The following is a 16,063-nucleotide window of genomic DNA, read 5'->3' as shown; positions in this document are numbered from 1 at the left end:
TAAGCTGCTTAAACTAAATCAAGAAGATATCAGCAACTTAAACAGTCCCATAATCAACAAGAGCCAGACAGTAATAAGAACATCTCCCCACGAAGAAAAGCCCTGTACCAGAGGGACTTATTGCTGAATTCTACCAACTCTTCGATGAAGACGTAGCACCATCACTCTTCAAACTGTTCCCAAGATGGGAGAACATTAACAAACTCATTCTGTGAAGCCCGTATTGTCCTGACACCCGAAGCAGATGATGATGCAGATACAAACAGAAGACTGTATACCAGTTCTCCTCAGGAGCGTAGATACTTAAAGTACGTGCAGGCCTGAAGACACAGCTCAGTGATTAAGAGCATGTACTACTCTTCCAGAGGACTTGAGTTTGGTTCCCAGCACTCCAGCCAGGTGGCTCACAACTATCTGGAACTCCAGCTCCAGCAGATCTGATGCTCTCTACTGGCCCCCAAGCACACCAGTACTTATGTGCACCTACCTGCACAAAAAGGTATACACATACAAACAATACAAAATAAATAAATCTTTTAAAAGCTAATATATTTGCCAAAAGTGTTCATGGAAACATTAAGATCATATACCATGATTAAGCTGGTTCCATCCCAGGGATTTATGTTGATTCAAAATATGCAAATTAATAAACACAATACAGAGCATATATGGGCTTAAGGATGGAAAGTACACAATCATCTCAAGAGATACAGAAACAGCTTTTGGCAAACTCCAGCATCTCTTCATGATAACAGTCTCTGAATACGTAGGAATAGAAGGAACATATCTCCACATAAAGACTATACATGACAAACCTGTAGCTAACATTATACTAAATAGGAAAAACTGAGTTTCCTAAAGCCAAAAACAAGACAAGGGCTCTCCCCGCCGCCCCAACCTCGTGTGTGTGTGTGTGTGTGTGTGTGTGTGTGTGTGTGTGTGTGTGTGTTCTTCTTCAATATGGTGTCCAAGCTGGGGTTAAGTTTTTAGAGAAGATGTTAAATGGAAATCTGGACAATGATTCTCTTGGGTTCTGACTGCACCATGTATTTCTAGCAGTCTGCAATCATCTTCAGCCTCTTCCCTGTGTCCAGCGCTTCTGTGGTGTATCTCCAGTGCCCCTTTTTTCCTCAAATTGCCTCTGAGCCTCTCACCCATGCTTCTTTTCCTCAGCAACCACCAGCCTTCAGAGCCCAGGCTCCATAGCCCTTATTCCCAGCACCTGTCCTTCACTTTAGCAAATATCCATGGCTTCCGGCAAAGTGATCCGACAGACACTAAGCTGAGTCGTGTGGCAGTCTCTCAGAGTGACGGCTTGTGCAAGTTTTACAACAGTGTTGAAATTTTTCAGACAAACTTAGTTATCAAAGGAATTCCCAGGATGAAATACGGAGGAATAGAAGCTACAAACACTTAGAAGAGAACATTCTAGGTAATGCAGAAGCATTTGAATATTGCTTTCGATCACCGTGCTGGGTAAGGGGTAACTTGTTTTAATCCGAAGGTAGCGCTGACTGGGGAAAAGTCAGTGTTCTTAGCTGTGGCTGAAACTGCAGTGCTGACATGTAGAGAGAGTGAGATCCTGACAAACCTTCACTACAGCCTGTACTCCTTGAAATTCATTCCGTAAATTCAAATCTTTGAAGGTATTTCTAGTCTACTTTGAGTTCCAGTGTTTTCCACTAACAAGATAAAGGTCTGCAAAGTAATAGTGATGCCTACACGAGCAGTCTAGGAACGTGATTAGAAGACCAGGCTTTCTGAAGGTTGTTTCAGGTCACACTGCAAACACTGGGGACTAAAGGAGTCAGTCGGGGGGAAAAGTCATGTCTAAGAGGATGCCTCCCTCGTTCGGGCTTATGATGAATTTGTAGAAGTTTGCTCTCTGAGTCTGAGGTTTTAAATCTTGCCTCCCAAAATGGGGCAGAAAAATGGATTTCTGCCGCCTGGCTCCACCAATACAACAAACAACTTCAAATCTATACCTCTGAGTATAGATTTTCAGGATCCATAGCAAAAGTATCTTTTGAATCTCACTGCAATCATGACATTCAAATGACCCGATCATGCAGCTCTAGAATTCAGATCAGTTTAAAGACAGTCCACCGATGCAAGGTGCAGCTTAAATTAGGATGGAGAATCTGCGGGCACTCACCCTGCGCCCTGGGCTCTTATTTTCAAGACACAAAGCAGCCTACTAGACAACTGGCTCTTTCTCAAAGGGACCTTGTTGGCAAACATGAACAACTATTGCTTTGTTCTCTTGAGAGAAAACAATACAGCATCAATCAAAGCAAAGCCACGTACCCCAACTCGCTGCCGCAGCTGCTCATTCAAAACGGCATGTCATTCCCTGCAAGCCAGAGTGCCTGCTGGGACGCTTGTGTATCCTCTGCCTGGGCTCTTCAGAAGCCGGCTGCAGGTTAACTCTTGAACGCTGGATGCTCTAACCCAGAAAGCCAAGGCTCTCTAACTTAACCACTAGCATGCTGACTCATCCAGCTGGCACCAGGCACCCTGCCGAGCCGGCTGACAGGCGAACCCTTGCACCATCAATACATGGAAGGGAAACACCTAGAGCAGGAATTCTCAACCTATGGGTCGCAACCCTTTTGGGGGGTCGAAGGACCCTTTCACAGGGATTGCCTCAGACCATCGGAAATTTACATTATGATTCATAACAGCAAAATTACAGTTACAAAGTAGCAACAAAATTTTATGGTTGGGGACAGGTCACAACAAGGAACTGTATTAAAGGTTTGCAGTGTTAGGAAAGCTGAGAACCATTGAGCTAAAGGCTATCCTTTTGCACCCTGAGCAAACTTTATCATTTGCTCAGTCAGACCTGCTTGTCCTCTTTGATTTGGAAAGCAATCAGTTCATTACCCAAGATATCAATTGCACATCACAGAGACAAGATTGAACCATCAGTGCAGAGACGGAAGTAAACATTTTGGATGAAGAAGTTAAGCTCTAAGAAAGAAGATGTCTCCACTTTTCTAGACAGAATGCAATCTGATGGAGAAAATTATTCACATGTACTAAATGTACCAAATTACCTGGGTAATTTGGAGAAACAAAGTCATATTTATACATCCCATGGTGTCCCTTGGGAGAAATCTAAAAAAAAAAAAAAAAACAGCTTCCTTCATTACTGCCTGTGTTATCTATATGAATGTTACTAGGGCTCCTAGCAGGGCAGGTAGGGGAGTGTGTGTGTGTGTGTGTGTGTGTGTGTGTGTGTGTGTGTGTGATTCTTCTGTTTGGGAGTTGATTTACAAGTATGAAAGCCAAGGAAAGAAAGGAAACCCTTCCAATGTTAGATCAACTTTTGTTGTTGTTATTTTGTTTTTGGCTTTTTCTTCTTGAGACAGTTATCACTGTGTCCTAGCTTCAATCACAGCCATCCCCCGGCCTCAGGCCTCTTGAGTGATGAGATCACAGGCTTGTGGCCCATGCCTGCCACTGGCTCAAGTCTTTACAGTCTACCTCATTCCCCTGTGTCACTATACAGGAGGCTAATGAACCTAGAATTCCCAAAGACAGTGTTGCTCCTTTAATGCTTTAATGCTTGTAAGTGAATTGCTGCACAGCAATGCTGAGGCAAAAACCAAGCTCCAGCAAGCCCCTGGCTTTCTTCGGGCAGAGTCTGCTGAGGCCTCAGAAGGAAGTAAAAACTTAAGTACAAAGCAGGCAGCTTTGGCACAAGTGTTTGCTAAAAACTGAACTATTAAAGGTAGTCATGAAGACACACAGGCCCAACAGGAACTGGGGCTGGGGACTGCTTGCTCCTCCTTCCTGCCATCTGCAACAGCAAGGGCTGCCTTCTGAGGTTTATTACCTGCTAATTGGGCTCCTAGGCTCCAGGGCCTCCTTTGCCAAAACTACATCTACCCTGGGAGTCCCAGAGTTCCAGGAAAGTGTGCAATCGACCTGTGCATAGGAGAGCATAGACTGCCTGGGTGACGGTAAGGACACTAACAATAGCAGCTACCGTGGTGAAGCTTACACATGCCTGCAAATATACTGACCCTTTGTGTGCACTCTGTAGGAAGTCAGCAAAATCTGGGTTTCTTTCTCCTTCCCAGCTCATCCTAGAGAGTCAGGGCTGGTCTGTACCGGGAATCTGAGCTATGGGATGTCAGACGTGTGATCGTACAGAGAAAACTGAGAGGTGACCTTTATCAATAAAATGACAAGAGGAGGCTGGCAGGAGAGTGGGTAGAAGAGAAGGAGACACTGAAGAAGAGTGATCAGGTTGCCTAGTTTGAGCTTTACAGAGAATGACCGTAATTTCTTCCTTAAGTGTTTATTAGTACAGTTTACCAATGAACCATTTTGGACCTTTTCATCTTCCTTTATCACTTGTAATTATCTTGACATGTGCGGCAGCCCCATTTCCTGATTCTTGACCTGAAACCAGCTGACAGGTGTGTTCAGCGTGGGAGAGCAATATGCATCAATTTTGTGTATGCAATACTTCAGTAATGCTTATCTTTTTTTTTTATTATTCTGTCAAGTAAAAAATAGAAAGGGTCTGTCACTCAAGCAAGAGTAAACAGTGATGGATGTTATTAACTCATTACACAAAGCCCAAGGAGGACATCCCAACAGTTAGTTATCTTTGGATTCCAGGATATTGTTAAGGATCCAGATCTTGCACTGCTAGAGGAACAGGGCACCTGCACCCATGAACATCTTTAAGAGAAAAACAAATTTCCAAGAAGTTGCTCTAGGAATTTCTTGTAAAAAGAAATATAAATCTACTCTACAACCTGTCAATCTCGCACCTACATGTTTATACACAGGAAATCATATATCCACGTATCACACAGCCTAAGCGCAAGCACACAGTTTTGCAGGAATGTTCTTGGCTGCTTTATTCATATCAGCACTCGTAAAGAGTTGAGCTCTAGCATATTTGTTCAATCTGCCACAGCTCCCTAACAGAAAGAGCGAAACGTCACCACACACAAAGCATAGCTTTCACGTGGCTGTGATTCAAGGGCTGGCAGAAAGGACTTAAAAGAGAAAGGCTGTATTTTTGCCCACAGTTTCAAAATATTCAACCCGTGGTCCCTTGGCCTTATGCACTTGAACAGGACATCATGGTGTGAGGACTGTGGCAGAGAAGTGCTGCTCACTTCATGGACAACTAGGAAACAAAGAGATGGGGAATGTGGACATTGGGTTACCTTTCTCACCTTTCATTCTGTCTGGGTTCCCATCTTAGGAAAGTCTACCGCTCATAGTTAGCCCGGGTCTTCTCCGGAAAAGCTCCCATAGACACACCCATGGCTATGCCTCAGGAATCTCCTAGATCATTCTAGATTCAGTCAAGTTGACAATAAAGGCACTTAATTAATTAATTAAGCAGAGATGAATGTAAAAATATAAAGCAGAGTAAAATGAAGCAAACATAGAGAACACTTATGAATACATGGTATTCTGGGGGAATAGTGGAGGGCTGGACATAGATCTCAGTGGTAGAGCACTTGCCTACCACAGTAAAAAAAGAAAAAGAAAAAAAAAATAAAAATGTGGCTGGTCTTAGGGTTATCATTCTAAGACCAGAAGCAACTTGGGGAGTAAAGGGTTTATTTGGCTTACATATCCTGAATCACAATCCATTGATGATGTATAAAACATGGACATCGTCGCTCCAAGATATGATTGAAGGGAAAGTTTTTGTTGTAGATATAAGGGATAGTACAGCCTGAGGAAGAGTCCAGAGCAGGGAGAGAAAATAGTAGACTAAACATAGCCAGTAGACTGAACTGGGCCATAAGAGGAAAGAGAGTGAGGAAGAATGAGAGAGGAAGACAAAAAGAGAGAGCAAAGTGGATCAAGAGAACAGCACGTGGCCCGAATGGCAGGGCTGGGCTATATGAGAACCTGGGAGTGGGGAAGCCCATGAGCTGGAGAAATTTAGGGTAGAGGGCAGGGTGAGAAGAGCTAGGATGCCAGGATGGACCTGTGACAGGTATTTGTGCTGTGGAGAGAGCCTGGAGGCCAGCATGGGCTTTGGGATGCTAATAGGTACCACACTTAGCCATCTGTCCCAAGTTTCTTTTGGACTTGAGCAGGTACTCATTCTGGGTGGAAACTTGGAGGCAGGAGCCAAAGCAGAGGCCATAGTGCTGCATACTGGCTTGCTTCTCATGTCTTGCTCAGCCTGCTTTCTTTTGGTTTGTTTGTTTGGTTTTGGTTTTTCAAGACAGGGTTTCTCTGTGTAACAGCTCTGGCTGTCCCAAAACTCACTTTGTGCACCAGATTGGTCTCGAACTCACAGAGATCTGCCTGATTCTGACTCTCTAGTTCTGGGATTAAAGGTGTGTGCCACCAACATCTGTGGTGATATATTGTTTACCCTAATAAAATTTGCCTGAAGATCAGAGAGCAGAACAAGCCACTAGATTAAACATAGATGCCAGGCAGTGGTGGCACATACCTTTAATCCTAGCACTCGGGAGGCAGAGATCTGTCTGGATCTCTGTGAGTTCAAAACCACCCTGAACTGCATAAAATTGATATAGTCTAGGAGAGAAACAGAGTCAGGCAGTGGTGGAACACACCCTTAATCCCAGTACTTGGAAGTCACATGCCTTTAATCCCAGCACTAAGAAGGAAGTGATATGGCTGAGCAGAGAAAGGTATATAAGGCATGAAGAGACATGAACTAGAGGCTCTTTCAGCTGGATCCCTTTCGGCTGAGGACTCAGAGGCATTCAGAGGATTCATGGAGTAGGCAAGGTGAGATGTGGCGGTGGGTTCTTCCTTTGTCTCTCTGATCTTTCAGCTTTTACCCCAATATCTGGTTCTGGGTTTTTTTTTTTTAATTAAAGACCATTTTAATATTCGTGCAACAAACACCACCACTAGGTATCAGCCTGCTTTCTTATAGAACCCAGGCCAGCCCAGGGATGGCCCTGCCTGCAATGGACTGGGCCTTCCCTCATCAACCACAATTAAGAAAATGTCCTACAGGATTGCATACAGCCTGATCTTATGGAAGTATTTTCTCAGTTAAGGGTCCCTCTTCTCAGAGGGGTCTGGCTTGTATGAAGGTGACATTAAAAACTAGCAAATGGTAGTAGAAACAAAGAGGAACATTGATTACTGGCTTGCTCTCCATGGCTTGCTCAGCCTGTACTCTTACAGCAACCAGGACCACCAGCCCAGGAATGGCTCTACCCACAGTGGGCTGGACCCTTCCATGTCAACCATTAATTAAAGAAAATGCCTTACAAGCTTGTCCACAGCCTGATCTTATGGAAGTATTTTCTCAAGTGAGGTTCTATCCTTTCAGATGACGTTAGCTTCTGTCAAGTTGACATAAAAGTAGCCAGCATATCACCCCACTCCCCTACTCCTTCCCTTCTAATTCCTCCTTCATCTCTCCACATTGCTATTCCATCCCAACTTCAGCAGCCATCAGTTGTCAATAGATTCTCAGCTAGGGATGGGACTTCATGATTCCTTCATCCTTCCTTGCAAGGACTTTGTCTGGCTTGATCTGGTGTTCTTATATGTGCAACACAGCTCTGTGAGTTCACTTGTACAGAAAACACCATTGCTCTACAGTAATCCATTACCGCTGGCTCTTATAGTATTTCCACCCTCTCTTCTACTATGATCCTTGGGCCTCGGGAGAAATAGGTGTCATATAGATGCCCTATTTAGAGCTGAGCACTCACTTCCTCACTCACTTATTTTCTGAATGTACTGGTTGTGGGTCTCTGTACTATTAGCTCTCTATTGCCAAAAAAAAAAAAAAAGCTTCTCTGATGATGCTTGAGAGATGGCTAATCTATGGGTATAAAGATAATTACTTAGGAGCATTTTAATACCATGTATTTTCATGTAGCAAGTAGTAGTAGGTTCTCCCGTAGGGTCTATGTTTTCTCTAGCCACATGTTCTGAGCTTAGTTAGTGGTACTAGGCATGAGTTTCATCTTGTGACATGGACCTTAAAACCAATCAGAAAGTGATTGTTTACTCCCATAACATTCATGCCACCATTGTTCTGATGGGCATATTTTACCAGGCCAGTCATTACTGTAGCTGGCAGGGTTCACAGCTGGATAAGACTGTTGATTAATTTTCTCCTTTGATGACATACATAGCTACTTCCAGCACAGTGAAAGCTAGCCAGTGGGGATGAAATGTCCAGGTCTGTACCAGTTTGATTGATTCCTTTTCTGTGACACAAGTGTGTGGTATCTTCAGGAACAAAGTCAGAATTGTACATCAAGTTCTGGAGGGTAACCAAGGACAACGTTAATAGCCTTTAATGTTTGTGTGTTGGGGGATATGGAACCCCACTGAACAACAAGTTGAAAGAAGTGTCTATCCATACTTGGCACCGGACTTCTTGATAGCCTATGATGTCTAGTTATAGGGGCACTGTTACTAGTTATAGGGTGATTCCATTTAAACTTTTTAATATACGTATATATTTAAGAAGTTTCTACAGTGAGTTTCTCTATGGCTTTTTCATGTTCTTAGCTTTATTTATCCCTCCCTGTACTCCCTCCTCCATCCTTCCCTCCCATTTCCCCCTAACCTTTCCTGCTCTTTTACTCCTTTTCCCCTGCTCTGTGTTCAATTCCCCATCCCTTGCCATCCATCACTATGGTCCCTCATTATTCTCCTGACTTCTACTGGTACTCCAGTTTAAACATACACGTTCAAAGGTAAAATCCACATGTAAGAGAGAATATGTAGTTTCCTTCTGGGTGTGAGTTTACCATACCTACAATGATTATTTCCAGCTGTATATATTTGCCTGAAAATTCCAAAATGTCATTCTTTACAGCTGAATAAAGTTCCATTGTGTATATATCACATATTGTCACTGTCCATTCATCTGTTGATGGACATCTAGGCTGTTTCCATTTCCTGGCTACTGTGAATAGAGCAGCAATAAGCATGGAAGATCAGGTTATCTATGCAGTAAGATAGCATCCTTTGGAACATGCCCAGGAATGGTAGAGTTGCATCAATACATCCATTTCTAGTTTTTGGAGGAACTTCCACACTGATTTCCATAGTGGCTGCAGCCTTTTGCACTCCCACCAACAGTGAAAAAATGTTCCCCTTTCCCCACACCCATGCCGCCATTTGTTGTCATTTATTTATTTATTTATTTATTTATTTATTTACTTACTTACTTACTTACTTACTTACTTTGATCTCAGCCATTCTAACTGGGGTAAGATGAAATCTCAAACTTGTTTTAATCTGTATTATCCTGAAGGCTAAGGATGTTGAACATTTTTTTTAAAAAATCAAAAAACTCAGACATTTATATTTCTTTTGAGAATTATGTTTAGTGCTATGCCTCAATTGGATAGTTTGAGAAATCAAACTAGCCAATTAAAAATTGGTTATATACATATATAAAATATATATATGGTTATACATAATACATACAAATACACATACCCCTAAACACCAAGAAATCAAACTATCCAATTAAAAATTGGTTACATACATGCATAAAAATATATAAAAGGTGATATATATATATATATATATATATATATATATATATATATATATATGCATGCAGTGACTATAGAGGTCAAAACAGGGTGTTGAATTCCTGGGACTAGAGTTACATAATTGTGCATCTCCATGTGGGTGATGGAAATTGAATCAGTGTCCTCTGGAAGAGCAACCAGTGCTCTTAACATCTGATCCATCTTTCCAACACTGATGTTTAGTTTTCCTGAGTTTTTTTCTGGACATTTTAACATTCGGTAGGCTGACTCTTCACTCAAGTGATGGTGTTCTTTGCTTTATAGATGCTTTTTAGTTTCAATAACATATATATATATGTATGTGTGTGTGCATGTTTCAATTATATATATATATATATATATATATATATATATATATATATATATATATATATGTATGTATGTATTTGGTAAAACAATGTGACACCTGGACTTATATACAGCTTCATTCTAAGTTCTATATGGGCATTGCCAGGCACACCGGCACATCAAAGGTTTTGAATAACTTCACTGTCAAGAAGCCTCAGCAATATGAATGAATGCTAATTACAAGGTCCTAGAACATCAGTTCTCAACCTGTTGGTCTTGACCCCTTTGGGGGAGTCAAATGACCCTTTCACAAGGATTGCCTAAGACCATCTGCATATCAGATATTTACATTAAGATTCATAACAGTAGCAAAATTACAGTTATGAAGTAACAACAAAAATAACTTTGTTTGGGGGTCACCATAACATGAGCAACTATATTAAGGGGTCGCAATGTAAGGAAGGTTGAGAACCACTGTCCTAGAGTGTAACCCCTCTGGTTTTCACACCACTGTCATTTTCTACTCATGATGTTCTGGATATCTTCTGTATTGACAGTTCTGATAGCCAGTTTTAGATCTTCAACTGTTGTTAGGAGACAAGTTTATGGACTCAGTCATTAATAATACTCTATAGATAACCACTTATTTGTTGTCTATGAAAAATATTACCAAAGTCTCTCTTCTACAGTGTAAAAGCTTAGAAGTCATCATAGTAAGAAAAGGTTGAACCAAACATAAAACAACTTTTCTTGGATACACCACAGGACTAAGTTTGCAGGTCCAACTAGCACACCACAATACATGTAGCTGCATCTAGGATAATGACTGAGCTTTGCCTTCATGGAGCAGAAGCCACTCGCCACAGCAGCTCTAAGACAGAACAGCAACACTAATGAACTGCTGGAGGTAGACTGGAAACCAGTGTTAGAATGAGAAATGCCTAGGGGCCCTTCATCCTATGCCAGTTACTTCTAGCCTTCCCATTTGACTTAAGGGGACAAAATACTCAACAAGAGTCAAGTGGTAGATTAGAGGGTTTAATATTTACTTGTGAAGTTCAAGCTTGGAAATACAACCCATACCCATTATAAAACTATGAGGAAGCCCAGTCAAGAGGGACATCCCAAACAGTACACTAAAGAACTATGGAGCCTTTAGTATCTACAGTTGCAAGTATTAAGTACAACACAGATGAATAAATACATTAAAATTAAAGTCCTATTTCTCAACTTAATATGTCTGCCTTTCAACAAAAAATTTACAAAGTTTGCTAAAGGACGTGAAGAAATACTCTGAAGACAGAACACACAAAGCAAGAACAAGAATGAGACCCAAGGGCTGGAGAGATGGCTCTGTGGTTAAGAGTACTTACTATTCTTATAGAGGGCCTGGGTTCAGTTCCCAAAACTCCCATGGTGGGAGTTCACAGTCATCCCTAACTCTGGTTTCAGGAGCCCTGACACCCTCTTCTGACCTCTGAGGGCACCAGGTGCTCATGTGGTGCACATACATATATCCAGGCAAAACATTCATAAGCATAAGATCAAAGAATAAATCTTAAGGAAAAGAATGAGATCTAAGAATCTCACACACACACACACACAGAGAGAGAGAGAGAGAGAGAGAGAGAGAGAGAGAGAGACAGAGAGAGAGACAGAGAGAGAGACAGAGAGACAGAGAGAGAGAGAGAGAAAGACAGAGAGACAGAGAGACAGAGACAAAGACAGAGAGATATCCAGAGAACTTAAAGTAAGTATATGGACAAAGTAGGGCAAGGGAAAGAAGAGTCTTCTAAGCAGACAGAGGGGGAATTTAAGGGCCAAGAGAAATGTTAGGAATCATGAGTATTGGAACAGAATACAGAATGCCTATGATATGCTCATCAGTGGGACAGCACTGCTGAAGAACAACTAAGCTTAGTATCTACATGAAATACAAAAGGAAAAAAATTAAAAACTCTACACCTAGGCATGTCCTATTCAAACTGCGGACAGCAAAGATACGTTTTAAAGAAGCCAGTGGGAAGACTCAACTACCAACGGAGACACAAGGATGAGAGCAGGTCCCCTGTAAGAAGTCCTGTAGACAAATTGTGGGCCATAAAGTCAACACCATGAAACCCAGAATTCCACACCAGCAAGGTATCCTTTGAAAGTAAAGGGGAAAGAAACACATTCCATGACAAAGCTAACATCACCAGCTAACCTGCTCTGCAAGGAGTGAGAATTTCCCCAAGCTCAGTGAAAACGGAGGTCAGAAATGTAAATCTAGCTGGGCATGGTAGTGCACACTTTAATTGCAGGCAGAAGCAGAAGGAGCTTTGAGTTCCTGGCCAACCAAAGCTACAAAGTAAAACCCTGTCTCAAAAACTTAAGAAACAGCCAAACAGATAACAAACCAAAACAAAATCCTTATAGCTACATAAAACACACCACTACATAAAGATGAACACAATCTTTGCTTTTTCTGATTCTGAATTTTCTAGTTCTTAATTAACCTAAAAGATAACTACTTGCTTAAGGGAATAATGGTAATGATATATTGGGTGACTGTGACATTTGGATAAGTGACTGGCAACAATGCTCCCAAGGGACAGGAAGGAGGAGCTGAGCATACACAGTGATGAGACAGACCCTGCACTCCACTCAAGACAGGCATAGCTTAGGTTAAAATGTGCACTATAAACTCTAGAGCAATCTTTAGACAAGTTTTGGTCCTTTTGTGTATCGATACAAATGGCCATGCCAGAGGACACTGGCGTCCTGCTCGCTCTCTCCACCTTATTGCATTGAGACAGGGTCTCTCACTGAACCTGGAACTAGGCTGAGGGCAAAACAAATTCTCCTGTTTCAGTGCTCCTCTCCCAGCACTGAAGGTAAAGGTGCATATCACCATGCCTGTGGTGCTGGGATTTGAACTCAGGTCCTCAGGAAAATATAGCAAGCCCCCTTAACCACTAAATCACCCCTCCCAGACACTTGTTTAATAAGGCAGGGTCTTGCTATGTTGCTCAAGGTTGGAATTTTGAGTTGTGAAACAATCCTCCTGTCTCAACCCTAAGAGCAGCTGTCTGGGACTGCAAGCACACACTATTAAGTACCTGACTAAAGGAGAAATGACTTGTTTATTGAGATCAAATTCCTTTGATGATAAGGATCACATAAGTTCCTTCTAACCTATACTCTGAAACAGCTGCTAATAAGCAGAATAGCAAGGGTTTTACTTCCTAAGTAAGATGGCTGACCACAGGCAGAGAGAGATAAAGCCTATTAAGGGATTTGCGCAGCACACCATTCTGTAGTGAGCTCAAAATCTAGATGACTTCCTGTATAATGGGGGTCAAATTACAGTGGCATAAATTCTCATCTTGGACAGTTCCAATCAAGCTTATGAAACACCCAACTGATCAAACCCGGCATGCCCTTCAGAGAGAAATAAAACACATCACCACTAGGACACTGGTAAAATTCCCTCACACCTCATGGTGTCCATGTCCCTTGACACAGGCTATAATTAAGTCATCCAACTTAACCTTACCCTCATAGGCAGAGGTTTCTACCATTGCTGACACATAGCTCACAGCACTGCCTGGGTAGGGTGGAAACTGGGGACTCCCTTTACCACCTATGAGCCAGTGGTGTGAGTCACTTGGACTGGTTTACACATGAAATGGGGAGTGACTCTACATCGTTTTTGTATGAGGGTTACCAAGAGAATACATGTAGCATGCTTGACTCATCAGCTGAGTGAAGTAATTGTAGCCATTGTCTAGGGGTTCATCTGACCAAAGAGGGCAAAAACTGCAGGGGCATCTTCCGTTTTACCCTGTACTGCAACCTCCAAGATAAAAGGACATTTCTCTTTGCCCTTCATGGGATCTGCAGCAGGCAGAAGCAAATTAAGCCTGTCTGAGGAAGACAAACAGCATGTGTTTCTAGATTTTATAGCCACATAAAACCATGCATGTAGATAAAAGTCAAAGTAGAAATTGTCTGGGAGAACACACGGGGTACAAGGGAGCGCAGCTCAATATGCAGCACGTACTTATGTGAAGTTAGCAAGGCACTTTGCTGACACACACACAGCAAAGAAACTCCTCAGTGTGCGTTTTTAATAGAATCATTTCAGGTTTCAGCCAGGCATTATATCACACTCCTGTTATTCAGGAGGCTGGGACAGAAGGGTCTTACATGCTTGACGCCTGACTGAGATACAATGAATACAAGGCCAGCCTAGGCAACTTCAGAACCTATAGCAAAATAGGGAAGGAAGCTAGCTGTGGTGGTGTGTACCTGTATCCCCAGTGCTTGGAAAGTAGGGGGAAGGCAGATCAGGAGTTCAAGTCTAGCCTAGGCTACATAGACTCTGGGGATGGTGGGCCAGGACAGCTAATGATACACTACGTACTTGTCCAGAACACTCAAGGCCCTGGGTTCAATCCTCCACCACAACAAAACACTACTTCAAGTTTCTTAGGGGGAGAAAAAGAGCCCATTTCTTACATGTGTTAGTAATTCATATGGCTACCCGTCCTGCTTCCTTTTCCAGACACAGCATCCAGTTAATACACAAAGGAAGCCAACCTAACTAGAGTTGGAGATGGGCCAGGTGGGGCATTGTGCTTGTTTGCCCTATAGGCCTGGGACACAAAAACTCAAAACTCTCTGCAGTCAAGTCCTACTGGCCTCCCTGGGGTTATCCTTTAACAAAAAAGACACACCTCTTCTATTAAGCCCTTCTGTGCTTTAAGTCAGGGATCAGTATCATCTTTCTGGGAAGAGTTTTCCCAAGTCACAGACTGTCCACAGGCTGTCACTGAACCTCACCTCAGACCATAGGTTCTCACCCTGTGGGTCATGACCCACTTGGGGTCACATATCAGATATTTACATCATGATTTATAACAGTAGCAAATTTACAGGTATGAAGTAGCAACAAAATAATCTTATGGTTGGGGTCATCACAACATGAGGAACTGTATTAAAGGGTCATAGCCTTAGGAAGGTTGAGAACCACTGCATCAAGACCCTTCCTTCCCATCTACAGTAAAAAGGCTATATCAGCTCCATTATAGAAAAAAAAGTAATTTGGTTGAGAATTAGAGAATTCACAGGTATTGGTAAATAATGGTAACAGTTTGATTTTTAACTTATCTGTGATTCTTTTTATATATTGAAAACCAAAGGCCTGTGTAGCTAGAGTTTTCCTGCCTTGCCCACAGTCAGGACAAATCTCTGTCACCCGCCAGTCCCACAGCCGCTCAGACCCAACCAAGTAAACACAGAGACTTATATTGCTTACAAACTGTATGGCCGTGGCAGGCTTCTTGCTAACTGTTCTTACAGCTTAAATTAATCCATTTCTATAAATCTATACCGTGCCACGTGGCTCGTGGCTTGCCGGCATCTTCACATGCTGTTTGTCATCATGGCGGCTGGCAGTGTCTCTCTGACTCAGCCTTCCACTTCCCAGAATTCTCTTCTCTGCTTGTCCCACCTATACTTCCTGCCTGGCCACTGGCCAATCAGTGTTTTATTTATTGACCAATCAGAGCACATACAGACCATCCCACAGCACTTCCCCTTTTCTTTTTTTCCGGAGAGAAAACTCTCCAGCTACAGGCTTGTAGGGATTTTTGATGATTAAAAATACAAAAGTCTGGCCAGCTGGTGGTGGCGCACACCCTAACCCCAGCACTCGGAAGGCAGAGGCAGGTGGATCTCTGTTGAGTTTGAGGCCAGCCTGGTCTACAAAGCGAGTTCCAGAACAGGCTCCAAAGCTACACAGAGAAACCCTGTCTTGAAAAAAACAAAACAGAACAACAAAAAAATACAAAAGTCCTGCATGGAGAAATAGGTGAATAGTAAAGATTTGGATCAAACAAGCTTTGAAGAGATCGTGAGGCTTGGTTTCTTGCACTGATTTAACAACTTCATGAGTTCTGTGAAGAGGAACACAATATAATAGCCACATACTTTCAGTATCAGTTTTTATTAAAAAGTGCATTTTGATTAATTTATGATTTAGGTAAGCTGTAAGATATCAGTATACTCTCTGGAATAATAACTTTACAAAGATTTAAAACAAAAATTTAAAAGCCTTTTTATTTCCTTCACCATTATTGTTTTACAATACAAATATCACCTTGTGAGTAACATACATACACACTCATACACGCACACACACACTTGTGCACACACATACACACAAAATCTACAGAAGGTAATTC

Source organism: Peromyscus eremicus, chromosome 1 (genome assembly GCF_949786415.1).
Source record: "Peromyscus eremicus chromosome 1, PerEre_H2_v1, whole genome shotgun sequence".
Classification (NCBI taxonomy): Eukaryota; Metazoa; Chordata; class Mammalia; order Rodentia; family Cricetidae; genus Peromyscus; species Peromyscus eremicus.
The sequence above is the reverse complement of the archived record's forward strand: the minus strand, read 5'-3'. Positions refer to the sequence as shown.